Genomic DNA, 20465 nt, shown 5'->3' on the forward strand with positions numbered 1-20465 from the left:
TAGGTCAAAGTTGTAACTGTAAATGTTCTCATTCCAATTTCCCTGGTGAAAGTAACTTCAAATTATAGTATTAGTATTGAATGCATGTGACATTAAGCACTAGTTAAGATGAGAAACTCAAATGAGCCCACTATCACCACCTTGGAAGAAGTTATGTGGAGGATTTTTGTGGCACTTTTCCACACAGAACAAGAATGGACCTGGAAGGAATGGATAGGACATAAGGTCAAAGCAGGTGACTTACGTCTGATATGCAAGAGATATTTGAGCACATCTGGCCTTCCTTATTTCTAGCAAACTTTGAATCAATATTGAGTAATGATCATGTAATCTATATCCAGCATGTATCACTGAAATCTACTTCCAAATTTCTTGTGGATGGCCTCCAGAAACTAGGACTGAGAAAAGAAATGTCCACACTCCAGGTGCTTTCTCTAAGAACTAACTGAATCTGGGAGTCAGTTTCTGGGTTTGTTCTCCAGCCTCCCTAGCATCCCAGGGAAATGAGTCCGACTACCAATGAAATTTGAGAAGCAAGCTAAGAGTCACAATTTTCACTCTCTGAGAAAATTACAGTTGATGTGAGCTTTCATTCACATACATTTAAGGCCAAAGACTTAAAATTTTAACTTATCTGTTCTCATAAACATGAACTAATAAGGCAATAGACTAACCAGTGCTGAGCTTTCATTTAATTTATATGAAAAGCCTATTCGCAGCTCCTGCTAAAGGGTCCTATCAGTGCTTTCCAAATCCCTGGGGCTTCTCTGAATATACCACTTAAGCTGGCATGGGTTTCCGATACTGGTTTCTGACACAGGAATAAAATACTCCAAAGGAATACCAAGGGCTAGGTTTTTACTAATTTTATATGCCTGTTCTAAACAAGTGATTATATGTATGATCCCTCCACCTCAGTAGATGTTATAATTTAGTTGTCCCTACAATTACTCCAGTTTTTACATCTCAGGACTTTTCCTTACCATCTCCTTGCAGATTGTGACTCAACTACACTCAGAGTGCAAATGCAGAGATGAGAGGCCACTTTTAAAGTTACTGCAGGAGGTTCAAGTAAGGGATTATACATAAAAAGTCAGAACATACATTGAGGAATCCTAACTGAAAAAAAAAATTACAAGTCTAAATTTTAAAAAGACAGAATTTCTTTAGAAAAGTGTACAGTTTAGATTTGAAAACCTATAAAATATAAGAGAATATCTCAGCCTTAGTGAAAAACAACTTCATAATACAAAAGGACAGCATTGTGGGTGGTTTAAAGAATCTATTTTACAAAACCTTTTGTAATAATGTCAATCTCATAATCAACAGAATAGTTTAACCTAAAGGCCAATATAACCTAGCCATTACCAAATATAAAAAAAATTAAATGCTATTTGTGTAAACTTAACACTCATTTTGACAAAATATGACACTTAGTAATGAAAACCTTTAACAGGATAAAAGTTTATCTACTGAACAGCTTAGTAAACATGTTAGATAAGGTAAAAACTTTAGGGGTCACCCATTAAACTCAGGAATTCATCTTACCAAATTTTTCCTGGATGTGTAAGCCAATAAAATAAATAAGTCACAATAAAAGTTTAGAATAAACTGGAAAAAGCTTCATAATTTGAAAATATGGCAATAAATATAAAATATTTAAAAGGATGAAACAATAAGAATCTAATATGTCAAGATATAAAATTTACTTAGAAAAAGTAATGGTATCCCTTAAATAGTGATGTATGCAATACAATAGGAATGGTCCCAAGGAATTATATTAGTAAATTCCATAAAGTATAAAACTTTAAAAATATCAAAAACCTAATGGAAAATATAATACAAGTCAATTGCACGACATAAACAGAACATACAATGTTTCTAAGTGGGAATGCCAATGGAGACTAATGATCTAAGAGCTACAATTTTATCTGTAATTTCAACTCAATCCTAATAAACAAGACTTCATAATCCAATCAAAATATATTTTGAAGATTGAATTTCTTGGAAGACTCAAGATAATTTGTTAAAAGAACAAGAAAGTGGTATTAGGATATCTGTATATTTTCAATTATAGAGCAATTACGAACACTGTGCCATTAACACACACACCAAAAGAAATATATAGGTGAACAAGTTAAGGGAGAGGATCCATAAATAAAATGATGCTGATGATATAATTTGGTGTACCATAAAAGTAGCATTAGGCAGTGGTTTGAAGAGGTAATAATATACAGAAACTGGCAGTGAGAATGATGGCACATGTAGAAAACAAAATATAGTTAGTACTTGATTCATACAAAAACACATACATAATGAAAATCTGGAAAACAGCTCTCTTGCGCATGCATACACTGGAAGATTGGCCTTTGTAGTAAGATGAAAATCATTTTCATCTATCTTAGTAGTAATAAATCTCCAAACATACCCTAACAGACATAATCACAGTTTCTTTCTTTATAGCCCTTCAAGAGGTATGGTCACAACCAAAGCTTCAAAATACAAAATTGGATCTCTGGAATAAATTGTCCTTCCCAGGTGAGCAAAGTATGGGAAGGACGTTGAAGCTCACATGCCCAGCACCGATTGCTAAGGTTCATGGTGGAAGAGATGGAGAAGCAAGTCTGTCACATATCAAATCTTTTGGGTCAGAGGAATCATTTGAGCATCTGGCCAACAATGACATTGTGTATCACACTGGCTATCAGAAGAATCCAAAGTAGGCAGGGGATATAGGGAACAGAAACGTCTCTTCTACAGCAATTCCTTCACATGGGAATTCAACTAAGGAACAGAGTTAGAGGTGGAGTTGGAAGCCATAAAGAGCTCTCAGTGTCACAGTCTTGTGATCTTCCAAGTTTACAGTTTTGAATTTTAACAGAAGGCAAAGATCGTGATCTTGATTTACATTTGACCTTTCCTGCCGGGAAAGCTCTGCACCGAACTCCCTAGCACTGCTCCTTCTTGTAACTTGAAGACCGTAAGTTGCTAAGCCTAGAGATTGATTGTTGAGTCCTTGAGCCTGTGAGATCAAGAGACTTCATGACTGCATTGGAGGAGGTCTCGGAGACTGTGAGCTCCTCAGACTTTAAGTCTATGAGATCATAAGACTATAGACCAGGAATGTGTATCATCATTATTCAACAGTTTTAAGAAAATACAACATTCTGCCAAGTCTATACTTTAGTGATTTGTATGCAAATATAATTGTGTATGTAAGTTTTTACAGAGGTGAAGCATCTCATGTAATAGCCTAAGAAAATACAGTAACAAATATCCAACCATATTTGTAAATATTGTGACTTAAACACAGACCGAATATAAACTTTTCCCTGCTTTGATTATATTCGTCTTGTTACTGATACATGTAAACTATTTTCTCTCACTTTTCTGAAACTTCCTCATATATATGATCTAAAGAGAGGTATCTGACAGCAAATTACACACGGGAAAGTAGTTAAGTACCTTCCCCTGAAGCACTCTAATTTTTGTGTACCAACACAATCAATGTGTAAAAAACAATATAAGATGTAGATTTTTTGGAGGGGGAAATGGAAAGCATTTTGTTTTAATCTTCTAGCTTAAAAAATTAATCCATTTGAAGTATAATCTCATAATCAGAGAAAACTCAGCAGGGTGTGTGTGTTTATAGAGTGAAATGGGCACTTAGTTTTTTTCTCTGATAACAGGGTGCGTGTGATACGCTAAGCAGCTAATACAGAGCCCTCAACATACACATAAAGAAGCTTAAAGAAGCTAGAAGTTTATCTGTCCATCATTCAGGATCACAGAGGTGAGTAGTCTAAAGTTAGTTAGACCCTATCGTCCTCAACATAGTCCAGGTAAAGCTTCTTTATAGAATCAACACAGAAGTTGCTCCTACCACTTCCAACCATATAATAATGGCCAGGATTATTGTTATGGTCACTTAAGAGTATTTAAAAGAGACTGAACTGTATTTTTTAGCACTTGGTCTCATGGTCATTAAGAATTTTGGGTTGGAGATGTTTCACTAAAATAAAAAAGAATGGATACTGAAGGATAGTTAGCATTCCCTGATGCAATTAACTTACTTCACCCTAGAGTTGTAATATCTGATACTACCATTTCCCCCCTTATTTAATGCTTTTATCCTCAGAAAACCTTTTATAAAGTACCAATTACCATCAAGAGAATTGCCCTCCTTTGTCAGCAATTAGCTAAATAACTTTGATTAAGTCACCAACTATTTATTCAATTGTATTATATAAAAATCTGTTAGAAAATCTCCTGTGAACTCACGAAACACCAGACTGGTTATATACTGTCTGAACCACGTTCCAAACTCCTTGATAATTAAGTATCTGTAATATCAGCACAACTGAGTAAAACAAACAACGTAATATTTCCCTTAAAAGGAATTTTTTAGTGCAAAATTAGGCTTTGGATTATACTAGTACTATTTAGGAAGTTATCAAGAATCAGATTAATACTAATCTATATCTGAGTTTTCTAACCTAATATAGGTCAAATATTTGTTAGATGCTATAATAGCAGACTAAATTATTTTCAAAATGTTCGAATATTTTTTTTTAAGGTTTTGTTTTTATGTAATCTCTACACGCAACCTGGGGCTCAAACTCAGAATCCCAAGATCAAGAGTCACATACTCTATCAAGTAAGCTAGCCAGGTGCCCCACATTTGAATTAATTTAATAGTGAGATGAATTAAACAGAGATGTTTGAAAATTATAGCCATCTAAATGTGGCACAAATATAAGCATGTATGTATCTGTGTGTCTATGACTTCATTCAAACATAAAAAATGAATTAGTGAATTGTCTTTTTTCTTAAGAGGCTTCCAAGTAAATATTTACATACACTTGGGTGAGATAATGCTTTCTTAAGAAAATTAGAGGGGGGCCTGGGTGGCTCAGTTGGTTAAGCTTCTGACTTTGGCTTAGGTCATGATCTCATGGTTCGTGAGTTCGAGCCCCTCGTTCAGCTCTGTGCCGAAAGCTCGGAGCCTGGAGCCTGCTTTGGATTCTGCATCTCTGTCTCTCTTTCTCCCTCTCTCTCTCTCTGAAAAATAAATAAAAAGAAAAAAAAAGAAAATTAGGTAAAGTAAAAGGATAACAAGAAATAGAATTATCAAGAGATATTTGTTTGCAAACCGAAGAATTTAAACTAATACATTTCTCTCTAAACAGAAAAAAGAATTGTGAAGTACTGTCATCTTGTGATGACTATATTCTGTGTGAAAAACACGTACCTCACCTAACCTTTGTGCAATTTAATGACCCCAAATAAAATATTCTTTCGTATCCTTTGTCTCAATTTAAATGTCAATTTTTATGCAATATGTAAAATCTTTACTAATTCTACCTTCATATATAATTCAGCCTTATGATTCGGCCTTAAAAAACATCCTGCCACTTGCAACGGCATGGATGAACCTGGAAGACATTATGCTAAGTGAAATAAGACAGACACAAAAAGAAAAATTCTGCATGATCTCACTCACGTAGCGGATTCTAAAAAAAAGTCATATCCGTAGCAACAGAATAGTGGTTACCAAGAGTGGAAGATGGGGGAAATGGAGAGATTTGGGTCAGAAGGTAAAGCTGTACTTATGTAGGATGAGTAAGCTTAGAGAACCAGCATACAACATTACGACTAATCAACAGTACCATGTTGTATACTGGGAAGTTTGCTGGAAGGAGATTTCAGGTGCTTTCGCCATGCACACTCGCAAAGTGATAACTGTGTGAGGAGATGCAAATGTTACTTTGACAGATTGCAGTAATCATTTCACCCCGTATATGTTTATGAAAACATCATGCCGTACATCTTAAATATGTATGATTTGATAGATTGATAATTTTCTTACAAAATAATTGCTTCAAAACCTGTAAGTCTTTGATGCCTTTATATTTTATAAATAGTAAGACACACATAACAAAATTATTGCCTGGGGTGTATTAATTTTGTTTCTTCTTAATTCACTATAGATTCATTCCCTTTCAATTGTTTTTCCATGAAAGTTTTCTGATAAAATTATATTAACCACCAAAACAACAATCCCATCATGATGTTGACTATAAACCCTTTATCCTCTCCCTTTTATTCTTTAATATCTATCACTACATTATTTATTTCTAAAGCACAATGCAAGATCAATTAAGTCAGAGTTTTGATCGGTTTTAATTAAAGTGGTAGGTACAATAGTATGTACTCAAATATTTGTTGAGGGAATAGCTAAGTGAACTCGAATACCCAATGTAATTTCAGAACTCTCATTACTAAAGATACGTAAATGAGCACAGTTATCTATTTATGAATTATGAATTATGAAGTATTGGTAACTAGTTTAATTTTCTTTGTTCTTTTTTTTTTTTTTATTTTTTTTAACGTTTTTTTATTTTTGAGACAGAGAGAGACAGAGCATGAACGGGGGAGGGTCAGAGAGAGGGAGACACAGAATCCGAAACAGGCTCCGAGCTGTCAGCCCAGAGCCCGCCGCGGGGCTCGAACTCACGGACCGCGAGATCGTGACCTGAGCCGAAGTCCGCTGCTCAACCGACTGAGCCACCCAGGCGCCCCAATTTTCTTTGTTCTTTGAAAAACAAGTGGTCAGACACTGGCAATAAGTTTGCTGTCTATATTAATATGTCTGTAGAATCTGGATTGTTCTTAAAGACAAAGAAAACTAGTAACTTAATTTCTTGATGATGTCAATCAGAAAAATGTTTATTGCAATTCTAATAGGTCTGTAACATCTTTTATAACTTGATGTCTCCTAAAGCTCTGGACAAAAGGTTAGCAAGCATCTCAATACTATTTAGATCAGTATGAAAAATGGCAAAACTTCCTCCTCAAAGATAAGGAGCGTATAAGGCCAAGATGAAGTTAAAAATATTGCAGGTGAATAAAAGCTTCTATTCAACATAATGTAAACCCCTATCATAGGGGCAACTGGGTGTCTCAGCTAAACATCTGGCTTCTGCCGGGGTCATGATCTCAAGGCTCCTGAGTTTGAGCCTCATGTTGGGCTCTGTGCTGACAGCTCTGAGCCCGGAGACTGCTTTGGATTCTGTATCTCCCTCTCTCTCTGCTCCTCCCCACTCACACTCTGTTTCTCTGTCACACACACACACATACACACAACACTAAAAAATTTTAAGTACTCTATCATATATTTAAAAATACACCCTTTGTCATTGTTCATTGTCATAAAGAATATTGAATTGGTTCAGGAATATGACAATCTCGTGACTTGAAGAAGTCCATTTTCCCTCTGACTTTACTAAGGTGAATCCAGAGAAAAATGAAGGTCAATAAGGAGATTCATTTAGTTAAGGCTTGAAAAATAATGCGCAATAGTAAATATAAGCATAGCAAGGAAATTGCTGACAAGACTACGCTCTAAGTTTCTCTCCCAAATAAAAAAAAAAAAAAAAAGAAAAAAAAAGTACCCAAGGCATCTCTACTGGAAGGTTTAACAAAACTCTTACCTGGAAAATCGTACAGATTCTGATATATTACTCTGGGGGCTAAAGAGTTAAGAGTGAAGGTCTTTTCTTTCTTGCTGACAATAGCCTTATACGTTTTTCCTTTAACTTGGTGACTTCCATTCTTAGACCCACGCTATGTGTGATAGAGTGAAATTCATCCCGACCCTGTTGAAAAATGGTGGCGATCCCAAAGGGAAATTCCAACAAAAATAAGGCAAGTTTAGTGTAGCAATCCAAGAACGTTAGGCTATACACAAACTAAAAGTTCATATTAAATATGATTCAAACTGAGGTAAAGATAAATGTAAAAATACTTGCAAAAGGTGATATAAAGAAAAATAAATAAATGTGGAAATAACAGAGATTAGTCATGAAATAAATGAATGGCTATTATGAGTATAACATTGGATATAGCTGAAAAGATTATCTCAGGGACCTATCAAAATTTAATACAGATATAAATAAAATTATTCTGTTTCTGGGTAAGGTGCAGTATGGAAAGGAACACCATCCCTGCTGAGATTAAATAGAAAAGGAGATAATATTTAAAAATCTTTAAATATATAAGGGACCTCCAGAAGAAACAGGAGCTAGACAGGCCAAAATTACACAGAAATAAAGCTACCACGGAAGAAGCGAACATTGAACTCTCCACAAGGAACACAACATTAACCTGAACTTATTTTTCTTTTAGTGAATAATATAACAAATATCTGAATAAACTGAATTCAAGTCAAGACAAGAATTTGACCAAAAACTAAGAAAAATCAGTCTATAAATCCTAAATGATTCAAATACTAGAGTACAGGTACGTTTACACACACAACGTAAGCAGTACAATTCACACATTAAATAAAGCAAGGATTCTCAGTGGGGGGTGATTATTTCCCCCTCTGGGAATATTTGGAAATTCCTGGAGATATTTTTGATTGGGAAGGGGCTTCTATGCCACCTAGTGAGTAGATGTCAGAAATCTTGCTAAATATCCTATACTGTGCACAGGAGAACCCTCCCACAACAAAGTATCATCAGCCCCAAAATATCCTGTCCCAAAGTATCAGTCCTGAGGTTGAGACACTTTAAAACAAAACAGGAAAAATAGGAACTATTGAGATTTTCATGATAGCTTAATATGAGGCACAAGGAAATCCTGAAGGTGAAAATAAGTAATGTTAAAAATCTGATAGCTGGATTATCTCAGACAGGAGATTTAGTGATCTAGAAAAAAGGCAACTAAAATATTCAAATATTTAAGTTTTGATGTAGATTTATAATTAAATTGTCAAAAATATATTTAAAAATCTCTAGTAATTTTGGGGCAACTGCTTTGACTCTAAATGGCATTCTGGGAGAATTTTAACATCAAATCATCTAATTCATAAGCATTGTATGTCATTCTCTTTCATAAAGTCTCATTTAATTTTTCCTCAGCAATATTTAATATTTTAATACAGATTTCTTTTTCTTTTAATTTTTTTTTTAACATTTATTTATTATTGAGAGACAGAGAGAGACAGAGCATGAGCAGGAGAGGGGCAGAGAGAGGAGGAGACACAGAATCCGAAGCAGGCGCCAGGCTCTGAGCTGTCAGCACAGGTCCCCACGGCGGGGCTCGAACTCACAAATCGCGGAATCATGACCTGAGCTGAAGTCGGATGCTTAACCGACTGAGCCAAGCAGGTGCTCCTAGAGACTTCTTAAAATTATGCTCTTAAATCACGTAATCTACACATAGAGTTTTATTCCTCCCACTCCAATCTTTACAGCATGTTTATTCTATCTTGCCCTTGCGTGCTGGCAAGTACTTCTTTGGAAATAATTCTGTGATTCTTTTGTAAAGACAGGTAAAATGTGTCTGTGAAGTCACATCGGACTGGGGATATTACAGGAGGATCTAAAGAAGGATCCTTATGCCTTCACTAAGTGTAAGATTATACAGTGAGTTTGGTTATGCTGCTTTAAGAAATTTTTCTCTTACCTCTAAATTGTCAAATTTATTGGTCTAAAATTTGTGTAATATTTTATACTAATATTTTAGTGTCAATAGGGTTTTCATTTTCACTCCTGAAATTGATAACTTGTTTCTTGTTTTGTGATCAGTTTTGCTAGATGCATGTAATTTTAATTTTCCCTCCACTAGATTCTCAATGTGCTTATATATGATGACCATATTTTGAGTTCTTGACTATATTAAAAATAATTGCCTTGAAATTATCTCCTAAGGGGTGTCTGGGTGACGTGGTTGGTTAAGCATCCGACTTCAGGTCAGGTCATGATCTCATGGTTCGTGAGTTAGAGCCCACATTGAGCTTTGTTCTGACAGCTCACAGCCTGGAGCCTGCTTCAGATTCTGTGTCTCCCTCTCTCCCTGCCCCTCCCCTATCTCATGCTCTCTCTCTCTCTCTCTTTGTCTCTCTCTCTCTCTCAAAGATAAATAAACATTTAAAAAAATTGTCTCCTAAATACAATCTCTTGGTCATTTTGTGGTTGGCTTCTCTTGAATGCTTTTATTCTTACCAATGGGCTACATTTCCATGTTTTCAGTATGCCTAATCATTTTTGCATACAAAACAGTATAAATATATTGTAGATTGTCTGACTCTGTTAGCCTCCTTTAGATAATGCTGTCTTTTATTCTATCAGGCAGTTAAATTTGTTAGGTTTGAATACCAATCACTGATTCGTGAAGTTGGCCGTAGCTGAAACTTCTCTGTTCTTTCACCTTTCCAACTTTCAAAGACACATAAAACACGGGTCAAACAGCAACTTGGAGAAAGTTCGAGCAAATTTTTGGAGCCATACCTGTTTGGATCCCGCTTCATAGCATCTCACTTTTAATTTTCTAATTTCTCCTTTGTATCAAATTTACCATTGACTCCTTAAGCAAGTAAGACTGACTTTCTTTGATTCTGCATACTTCATTCTGTGTGGTACCCTTTAATTACACACACACACACACACACACACACACACACACACATGTATCTCTCCAATATGGTTCCTTTTCACTATTGGTTTCTTTCTATTCTAATGTTTTATCCAGATTTTATTAATGTATATTGCACAAAATTAGTCAGATAGAAGTGTTTTCTCATTGCATGATATAAAATACCATTAATCTTGTCTTTTATACTTTTATTTTGTGAACATCTGAGAAATATAAGCCTTATACAGTTACATCACCTAACTTATGTGTATATATTTAAATAGCATTGCATGAAGAGAGATATATAGTGATACTAAGAAAACATGAAATTATTTTTTATTGAAAAGGAATGGTGATAGGACTTACTTTTGAGGGAAAAAATAGGAAACAGAAGTTTTCTTGAATTGGAGAATATTTTCTGAAATCAGAAAGTCTAAGTTCAAATAAGATTTCTTCATTTTCTGTTTCTATCACCTGAAGCAAGCCATTGAACTTCTGAGACCAATTTTCACCTATAAATGAGGATAATAAATAACTGTCGTATTCACCTCATAAGCAATTATGAAGGTCAAGTGACATCAGTAAAATTTTTAAAAAATCCATGTGCGTGTAACAATATATTAAAATAAGTCCATTGCGGTTTCAGTTTTGGCAGAGCTCCCAAATCAATACATGTCAACCCTTCCAAGTTTCCAAATTCAGCCGTGACACCACCACGCTTGACCTGCAAAAGGTGAATGAATATTTGATTGACCATTACCTTCAACCACATAGACTGTATAGAAGGCTCTTCATGGAGAGTGGATGCAAAAATCTTTCTACAAGTGAACTATCTGCCCCCCACACACTCTAGTACCAGTAAGGGTAGGTATTGATAGACGCTTTTATCTTCATCTCACAGAGTTAAATCAGATTTCAAGGAGACCACGAATAGTTTTATGTATGTCTGCTAAAGGCTAGCACAAGGGGTCAGGGATATTCCAGCCAATTATTTTTTTTTGTTTTAATGTTTATTTATTTTTGAGAGACAGAGAGAGAGCATGAGTGGGGGGAGAGGGGGTGGTCAGAGAGAGAGGGAGACACGGAATCCGAAGCAGGCTCCAGGCTCCGAGCTGTCAGCACAGAGCCTGACGTGGGGCTCAGGTTCATGAACCATGAGATCATGACCTGAGCCAAAGTCGGACACTTAACCGACTGAGCCACCCAGTCGCCCCCATTCTAGCTCTTTCTTAGGGCTAAACCCTAACATTATGGACAGAACATTCTGCTTGTGGTAGAATATCAACTGATAGCTCTGTTCAGAAAGTAAACTGATCCCAGAAATAATCTACTGTTCTTTTCCCCAAGTGCCATACCTAAGTTTAATGAGAGTTGTGTGAGATAGATTCCACAGGGTTGATTTAGACACCAACGCTTTGACTTTCATCATTCATTAGCAATGGTCTAGAAAGCACTCCTCTTCAACTGTTCATCATCAGACCTCCTGGCTTCGTCAGCAAAATCCAAGAAGAAACCACAGATCTAAGTGTTTCCAGTGAATGCCTGCCTTAGCCTCCATCTCCACCATAGCAGAAATTAAGGACAGCTCCCGTGATTGTGGTCCTTCTAAGAATATTCCTACAAGCTGAACACCTAATCAATCTTTCTGCCTTAAGCAGGATCACAGTTTGTAAGCCTTTCATGGCTCACACGTCTTAGTGAGCAACAGCTTTACTCTTCCAGTTGCTTAAGCCCAAATACTCAACATCACCTGGACTTTTTATTTTTTTATTTTTTTTATTTTTTTATTTTTTTTTTACTTGTACCTCATATCATCTGATTCTCCAGAATATCCCATCAGGTTTATAGTTAGGCATTTACCACACAGTTCTCCCCACTTCTCCACAATCGTCTTGATCCAACACACCATCGTATATGTAGAATTTTTCCATAAGCACATAACTTGGTCTCAGTATTCTGTTCTCTTTGCTTCAATCATACTGGCTTCTTTAGTGTACCCAGAACACTCAAGCACATCTTATCCTGTGGCATTTTGTACTTTCTTCCTTTTTTTTTTTTTAAACTGCAGTATCTCTTAATCTAGAATAATGTTGGCACATACTAAGTGCTCAGAAACATTTTTTTTTCATGGAAAGAACTACAAGGTCTTTGAAGATGGGGGTTCTTTAAAAGCCATCAATAATTCCATGACAGCCAGCTTTCAGTACCTGTCATTTCCACAGAAACCTAGTGTCCAACCAATTTCAATGTTCAAAGTTGAAAAATTTGTTTTCTGTCTTACCTCTCCACTCTCTCCATGCTCTGACATCAAGGATGTCAAAAGTTAGAGCTAAGGAAGGTGTGCTGGGGTGGGGAGCACCTAAAAGTTAAAGACAATGTACACACCAACGCTAAGAGGAACCAGGCTAAGAGGAAAATTTCAAAACTCGATGAAGATTGGATTTCTATTTCCCTAAAGTGGACATAATCATTATTAAACTGAGACTTTCTTAGAATTCAATAGCCAAAGAAAGTTTTATTATCTTTAAGTGATAATGTCTCTCTAAACATTACTAAGTGAGTCATAATTCAGTTGCGGGCACCACCTTAAGAAAAAGAATGCTTATTCGCTGACTCAGACTCCAAATTCCACTTGAGAAGTAGAATATTTAATAACAGTTAATATTAATTGAGGATATTATATTTGAAGCTTGGGCTAAAGAGAATATAAAAATAAGACATTTCTTTAACCTATTATAAAACATTTTCACAAACCTAATTGCTTTCTTTTTATTTCTTTGCTTACAGGGTATTTTTATAAATAAAAAAAAATATTTATATTCTCTTAATGTATCTACCCAGGTATAACCCAAGGCAGGAATAATGTAATTGTTATACAATTATAATCAGTGACTTAGGAGAAGCAGAGCTTTAAGAAGAGTCATTCTTATAGTTTCCCAACTAACTTTTTCCTATTACTGTTTTTTCCTTCTTACCCCCAATTGTTATTCTCCCTCACAAAATGGTTTCTCAATTTTACTTTAATCCTGCAAAAGCAATTCCTGGCATAAAGGGTGATTTCATGGACAAAGTTTTCATCCGCTAGCCGTTTCTCCTTTCCTTCTAAATGATGAGTTCTATTTCTCCATTTAATACTTTTCTAGGAAGCAATGGACCAACTTCTTATATATTAACTGCTGAATGACTAAAGTAACCAAAGGTTTTTCTGACTGTGAATAAGAATACTTTACACCCAGGCTTTTCCCTTGCCTGCTTCAATGAAAAAATTTTTATTTCAATGATGCAACACGACTACTTTTATACTGGTAAAAACAGTAACAATAATAACAATCCTTCTCATGTTAGTCATGTGACAAAAGCCCAGAAAATATTGGTTTCATAAACTAAGTCATGTGGAACTGCAGGGAAACAAGACAGGACTGTTCTGCCTCTGACAAAGAATTTGATTTGACCTCTGTGTGTGTGAGAAAGAGAAACATGTCCAATGAGTATTGTACTTCTCAGTTGTTAAATTCAAAGTAATTGTATTAATGTGCCTCTCGAAGAGCTTGATAAATGTTAGTTGCCTATGAATGTTCAGCTCAGCCTATGAATTTTTATGAAGTGTTCATTTTCTATGGAATCTTACATCACAGATCTAGGCAAACACATTATACACCTGGCTGAATTATACAAAGAGCATGCTTCCCCTCATCTAGCATAAACAGATAAGTGCTACATACATATATACATTACATGTAGATTCTAGGTCGGGTATTTGAGATTTCGAGTAGTCTGGACAAGAGTCCTGCATTTGCATTGCCTCCAGCTTCCTATGGCAGGGGCATTCTTCCTTGGTCGCGCTCTTTGGCAGACAATGGTGAATTTGTAAATTTCAACAGATGGCTCCGGTCAGAAGCATATACACTGTAGAGTCAAAGAGGAGCCTGGAGGAAGCTGATCAGGACATGGAGAATATCCAATTTTTGGTCAGAAAAAATGTATACACTGCAGTTTCATAAAAGTTGTGCTTTTGACACCCAGGTGAGCCATCCAAGTGGAAACCAAATAGACTATCCCGTAAATGCATTTAACTAAGAAATCTCAAAAACTCAAGTTCTCTCACAGATCCCTTTTAGTTTCAATTCTTACTGGTGGAATGAAAGAAAATTTATCTAAAAGTCACTTTTACTTCCCAGGATGAATACAGACTGTTAATATAATCTGAGGTAATCACACTGAAAAGAGCTCATTATATCTTCATCCTTACTGTACTTCGGAAAGCTCAGGAGGCTAGATTGCCACTGAGAAAAAAGGAAATTGAATATTTTAAAACATCAGTTTTGTCTAAGTAAGGTCATTTGAGGTTGAGTTGGTGATGCAAACACAAATGCCCACATTGAGGTGCTGATGTGTAGGCAGAGTTGGGCATGCACATCGCTCACACATTTTCAGTATTACAGCTTCCACAACATTCATCCCTAGGTAGCCTAACATGTGTCCTTTGACTTACAGGATTTATTTATTTATTTATTTATTTATTTATTTATTTATTTATTTTTATTTTTGAGAGAGAGTGTAAGTGGAGGAGGGACTGAGGGAGAGAGAGAATGTTAGGCGAGCTTCACCGCAAGCATGGAGCCAGACGCAAGGGTTCCATCTCACCACCATGAGATCATGCCCTGAGCCGAAATCAAGAGTCGGGCACTTAACTGAGTTGGCACCAATTTATAGAATTTTATATGGTCCATGTGTTGCCTATGTCTTAATCCTACAGTAGAACCCACTAGCCTTTCTCTGTGACAGCTACTCCATATTCCTCACTGTTGGTCATCTTGCTTTATACTTGATCTATACTTGATTATATTGTTATTCAATCTCATGACGATTCATCTCAGTTCACAGATACCTACCTTACATGCATCTTTACCTCTGTACTATGCACAACAATAAACATACACAAATCCTAATAATATGCACACAAATGGAATAATATAACACATATTAATTTTAACATAATTTGGTAGTGTTTTACTACAGTTTAATTCACTTTTATCCCTACTCTTACTCAATCTTAACTCTCAGACACCTATCTCCCCAAACACATGAACATACGCATATATATACCTCGCAATGTTTTTTTAAGAACACCACCACATTTGGGGCGCCTGGGTGGCGCAGTCGGTTAAGCGTCCGACTTCAGCCAGGTCACGATCTCGCGGTCCGCGAGTTCGAGCCCCGCGTCGGGCTCTGGGCTGATGGCTCAGAGCCTGGAGCCTGTTTCCGATTCTGTGTCTCCCTCTCTCTCTCTGCCCCTCCCCCATTCATGCTCTGTCTCTCTCTGTCCCAAAAATAAATAAATGTTGAAAAAAAAAATTAAAAAAAAAAAAAAAGAACACCACCACATTAACAACTTGTTTGTATTCTACCTAGAAGATTTCTTGCTAATATCAACTATTTGACTCTATTTAATGTAATATTACCACATATACATGCTAGTATAATCATGTAAATAGATTATAACATTATTCATTTTCCAACAAACACTGTTAAATAGTGTTCATGTTTTCCTGTATTTTCGTCATTCTTACCATTAATAAAATACTAACTGAGCAACTGGAATGCTATGAATACCATTCTAGGGACTGTGGACTTGATAACAAAAGAAGACCTGAATAGCTTTTTTTTTTTTTTTTTTTTAAGCTCTCTAAATAGCAAAACATTTTGTTGCAAACTTCTTTCTAAACTGTTCCTTTTATATTGGCGGGGGGTGGGGGTGGTGGGGGTGCATTCTTTCTTTAGGTATATTTGCTCCTAAAATATAAGATTTCTAATTTTGCTTCACTGACAGCATAATTTTCAGCTGTTTTTACATCTGGCTGGACACAAAATGAGCAGGTAGAGCTCACTAAATCCTAAAGTATATAGTTATTGCTGCCAGTATTATACTATCATTAGCATATTAATTGCAGGATAGCAGCAAAGAAAATTCAAATGGTTTGGTCTGGCAAAAGTCCCTGAGGATCAGATGGTTTGTATTATTTCCTAAAAATCTGTTGTACTATGTTTTTTTTTGTCATTTTATGTGTCTCATTTCCCTCACCAATTCAATAAGAAACATTAAGGGTTTTCTTCGTCACTCAAAAAAAAAATCACTTTAGTATTTAGAGTTTAACTTTAGACACAAATTCTCTCATATATCTACACTCTCATATTTTATTATTGCACATTCTGCTATACTGTGACAAGTGTTCTCTCCAAAATTGTTAAATTCACAGTAGGCAAACATTTTTGAACGAGATTAACTTTATTGGGGCGCCTGGGTGGCTCAGTCGGTTGAGAGTCTGACTCAGATTCCGCTCAGGTCATGATCCCAGGGTGGGATCATGGGAATCCACAGGGATTAAGCCCTGTGTTGGGCTCTGTGCTGAGTATAGAAGTGTAGACCCTGCTTACGATTCTCTCTGTGTCTCCCTCTCTCCCGCTCCCCTACTCGCACATGCTCTCCATCTCCCTCTCTCTCTAAAATTAAAATTAACTAATTAATTAATGAGATTAAGTTATCTTGAAAACAATGAATCTCCGTTTCGAAATTCAGATATCTTCAGAGATTTTCATTACAGACTTTCATCACTACGTTCAGCAAGAAATAACATATGATCCCTCAAACCACCCTTTAGAGTGCACTTCAGTTACCTTATGATTTCCAAAAAAAGAAAACAAAAATGAAACAACCACCAGTCTAAAACATAGAGTCTAATGTAAGGGAAAGAGAAGAAAACAACTAGAAGGATAAATGTGACTTTACGGGGTAATGAAGAGTTACATGTGTCTTGAATTTAGAGGTGAAATATAAGGAATGTTGCCTGAGCTGAAAAGAAGTAGCTATCATTTTTTGAATAACCCACTATGACATATGGCAGCCTAACCAGTTACTGTTTAAGCTTCAAAGTGTGCCTGCTTGGCAATAATATTCCCAAAATTCATGGGCTTCGGATAAAAATTGTCTGTAGGAAGAACCCTGGGATCTCGGATATTTAGAATCAGTGAAGTTGAAAAGCTCAACAACTCTGACAAAGCATAATGTTCAAGGATACGAATTATATCATAAAGACTTTATAGAAATGTATTTATCTGAAATTTGGTTATTAGGAGAAGGGAATACATCATTCTATTATCACCAAAACATTAATTAAACAAATTTGTGTAAACATTTGCCCCTGAAGAAGTAAGTCCCTTGATGAAATGAAGTTCGAGACATGAAAGTATGACTGGCATTGAGGTGATTTAAGGAGAGCAGATCCAAGTAGGAATAAGATGTTACAGAACTGGTTATTTTTCTATAAATGCTGTCCTCTGCCAGCATTACAGTGATAGCTATCAAGATGCCATATGTAATATATAAATTCTTCTTTTGGACTTGATAGTTGATAGTCAAGAAAATAATTCAACAAATTTATAATTGAGCAAGTTTAAGGCAAGTAGGGACTCAGGTAAAGAAGTATGAATGTTTCAAATAAAGGCAATTAGAAAGATTAAGAACATATATGAATTCCTGGAGCATATTTCCATTCACTTCCTCATGGAAAGAGAACCACAATTTGATTTTCAAAACTCATTAGTACAAGCAGTTCAATTGTGATTATCTCCCTTTTTAAAAGTTGGGATTTGTAAAATTTAAAGTAGACAAACCTGAAAAGCAATAAAGTAGCTCAATTTTGAAGAAATAAGTCCATGATGAGTTCAAACTTAACAGATTTTCAATTCTAAGGAAATTTAGCTAACATTCCCTGAAGACAGGTGTTTCCAATAAAATATCCTTAGAGACACATAAGCTAAAAAAATAAAGTGAAACCAACAAGTCAAAATTTTATTCAACATTTGAGTAAATTCCACTGATAGTAAATCTCTTATGTTGTTGATAGATATTAGAAACAAATACATATTTATCATTGAAAGAGATGTTTGCAAGAATGAAAGAACAAAAAGTGGTAAGAACAAAAACTTCATATTTATCTGAATGTTTAGAACCAATTTTTTTGTTGTTGGAAATTTTCAAAGACTGCTATCTTCCTCTCATTCTACATATAAATAATACATATATAAAATAAAAACTATATAAAGCAAATCTCGGGATCAGTAAGTAGAAGTTTGGATTATACAATGCAAATCCCAACTATTCTGTTATATGAGTATAATGAATGGAAGAGTCATGTTTAGTAGGGCAAATCCTGTTTTTATTCTATATCTTTTATATTATTTTAAGATATATTCTATATCTTAATATTATAAGAGCCAGAAAAGATAGAAAATATCCCATCTCAATTTATAAGAGAATCCCAGTTAAGACATGCTAGATCCTATTTGTTGAGCAAATATTTTATTGATCTGATTGTCACCTATTGTTCTGAATATAATCCGATGATAAAGATCAAAGTCATCCACTATAAATATGTCTATAATCATTTGACATGGGTTGCAGTTAATTCTAAAAATACTATGTGAAATATATGCTTTATTACAGATGAAACTCTTGAACCAACAAGATACTAAGTAAGGTGACTAATGTCAAATAGTGTTCATCATAAACTGAGAACACACCACACACAGTTTTTTGTTTTTTTTTTTTTTTAAAGCAGAGCAAAGAAAAAAATGGTAGGTGGAAATTTTTCCAAAAGTTAAAAAAACCACACATCAAGGAAGCCCCAAATCCTCACATTGGATAGAATAAGTATGAAAAGGATAAAAAAGAAAAAAAAAATTACCAAGACACATAAAATAAAAAGATAAAATGCCTTAAAAATAGTATCTTTTATAAAAAGTCTAAACCGGTATGTGTCTAACAATGCAGTTTCAAAATGCCCGAAGTAATAATTCTTACAACTACAACTATTCAAAAGCTATAATTATTAAAAAAAATACATAATTTTAGGTATTTCAATCTCATCTCTCAATAATTTAAAGAGCAAGTAGAGACAAAAATGATTAAGATTAGAAAAGTCCTGGACAGAACCACCAATAAGTTGGTTTAATTGCCATTCGTAGAACATAACCTCCCTCAACAACAGATTGTTTTTTTTTTTTTTTTTAACCAAAACAATAATTAAGACAGACAATATTTTGGTCCCTGCAACAAACCTCAACATATTTAAAAGAATTGAGACCATCCAAAGCATATTTCAGACCACCGTCCTATTGCTCTCGAATTCTAATAAAAGATATTTGTTAGAAAAGGCAAAGAAATTTGCACTTAGAGTAAAATGTGTATCTGTAAAAGGCTTACTGATAGAAAGGAAGGAATTACCTGAGAGAATAGCTCAAAATTATAGTTAAGACTCTTTATATAGAATCTTAACTCCTAACCATCTAAAAAGATAACAGACTTGATAAGAATTTAGCAGCAGACATTAAATAAATAAATAAATAAATAAATAAATAAATAAATAAATAAATAAAACTACATTCACATGGATATACATATACACACAATATTTAAAAGACAATTTTCTTATATTGGCAACAGTTTGTTAGGAGATATAATATTAAAATCAGAGTTAGTATTTTAAAAGATATAAAACACATAGAAAGTCTACAAACTATGGAATCTTTCATGTCAGAAAGTGGATATATTAGGTTCTTAGATAAAATGTTTTGAAGACTTAAAACACTTTCAAAATTGACCCATGGATTCCTATCAAAATCTTTACAAGATTTTGTTAACTTAAGCCAGTTCTTCATAAAAAAAGCATAACAATAAACATTTAATTGTGGAAAAAATAGTGTAGGCTTTGTAACCAGTTAACAAAAGTGACACTAGTGAAAGCTTAGAGAAATAGAAACAATTCAATTTACCATAAGAAAGAACTCAAGAACAGATCCCTACATATGAATGTATCTGAGCAAATATTGCAGATCAGAGGGAAATGGTGCTTTGACAGTTATATATTTCCAAAACTACATGCATCCCTACCTCACTCCACACTCAAATACAATCATTAGTTATAGACTAGCATGTAGTCTGAGTTAGTTCTTATTTAATATTCTTATAATCAAATTGTACAGATTTA

This window comes from Puma concolor, chromosome C2 (genome assembly GCF_028749965.1).
Source record: "Puma concolor isolate L17-30 chromosome C2, mPumCon1.1.hap2, whole genome shotgun sequence".
NCBI lineage: Eukaryota > Metazoa > Chordata > Mammalia > Carnivora > Felidae > Puma > Puma concolor.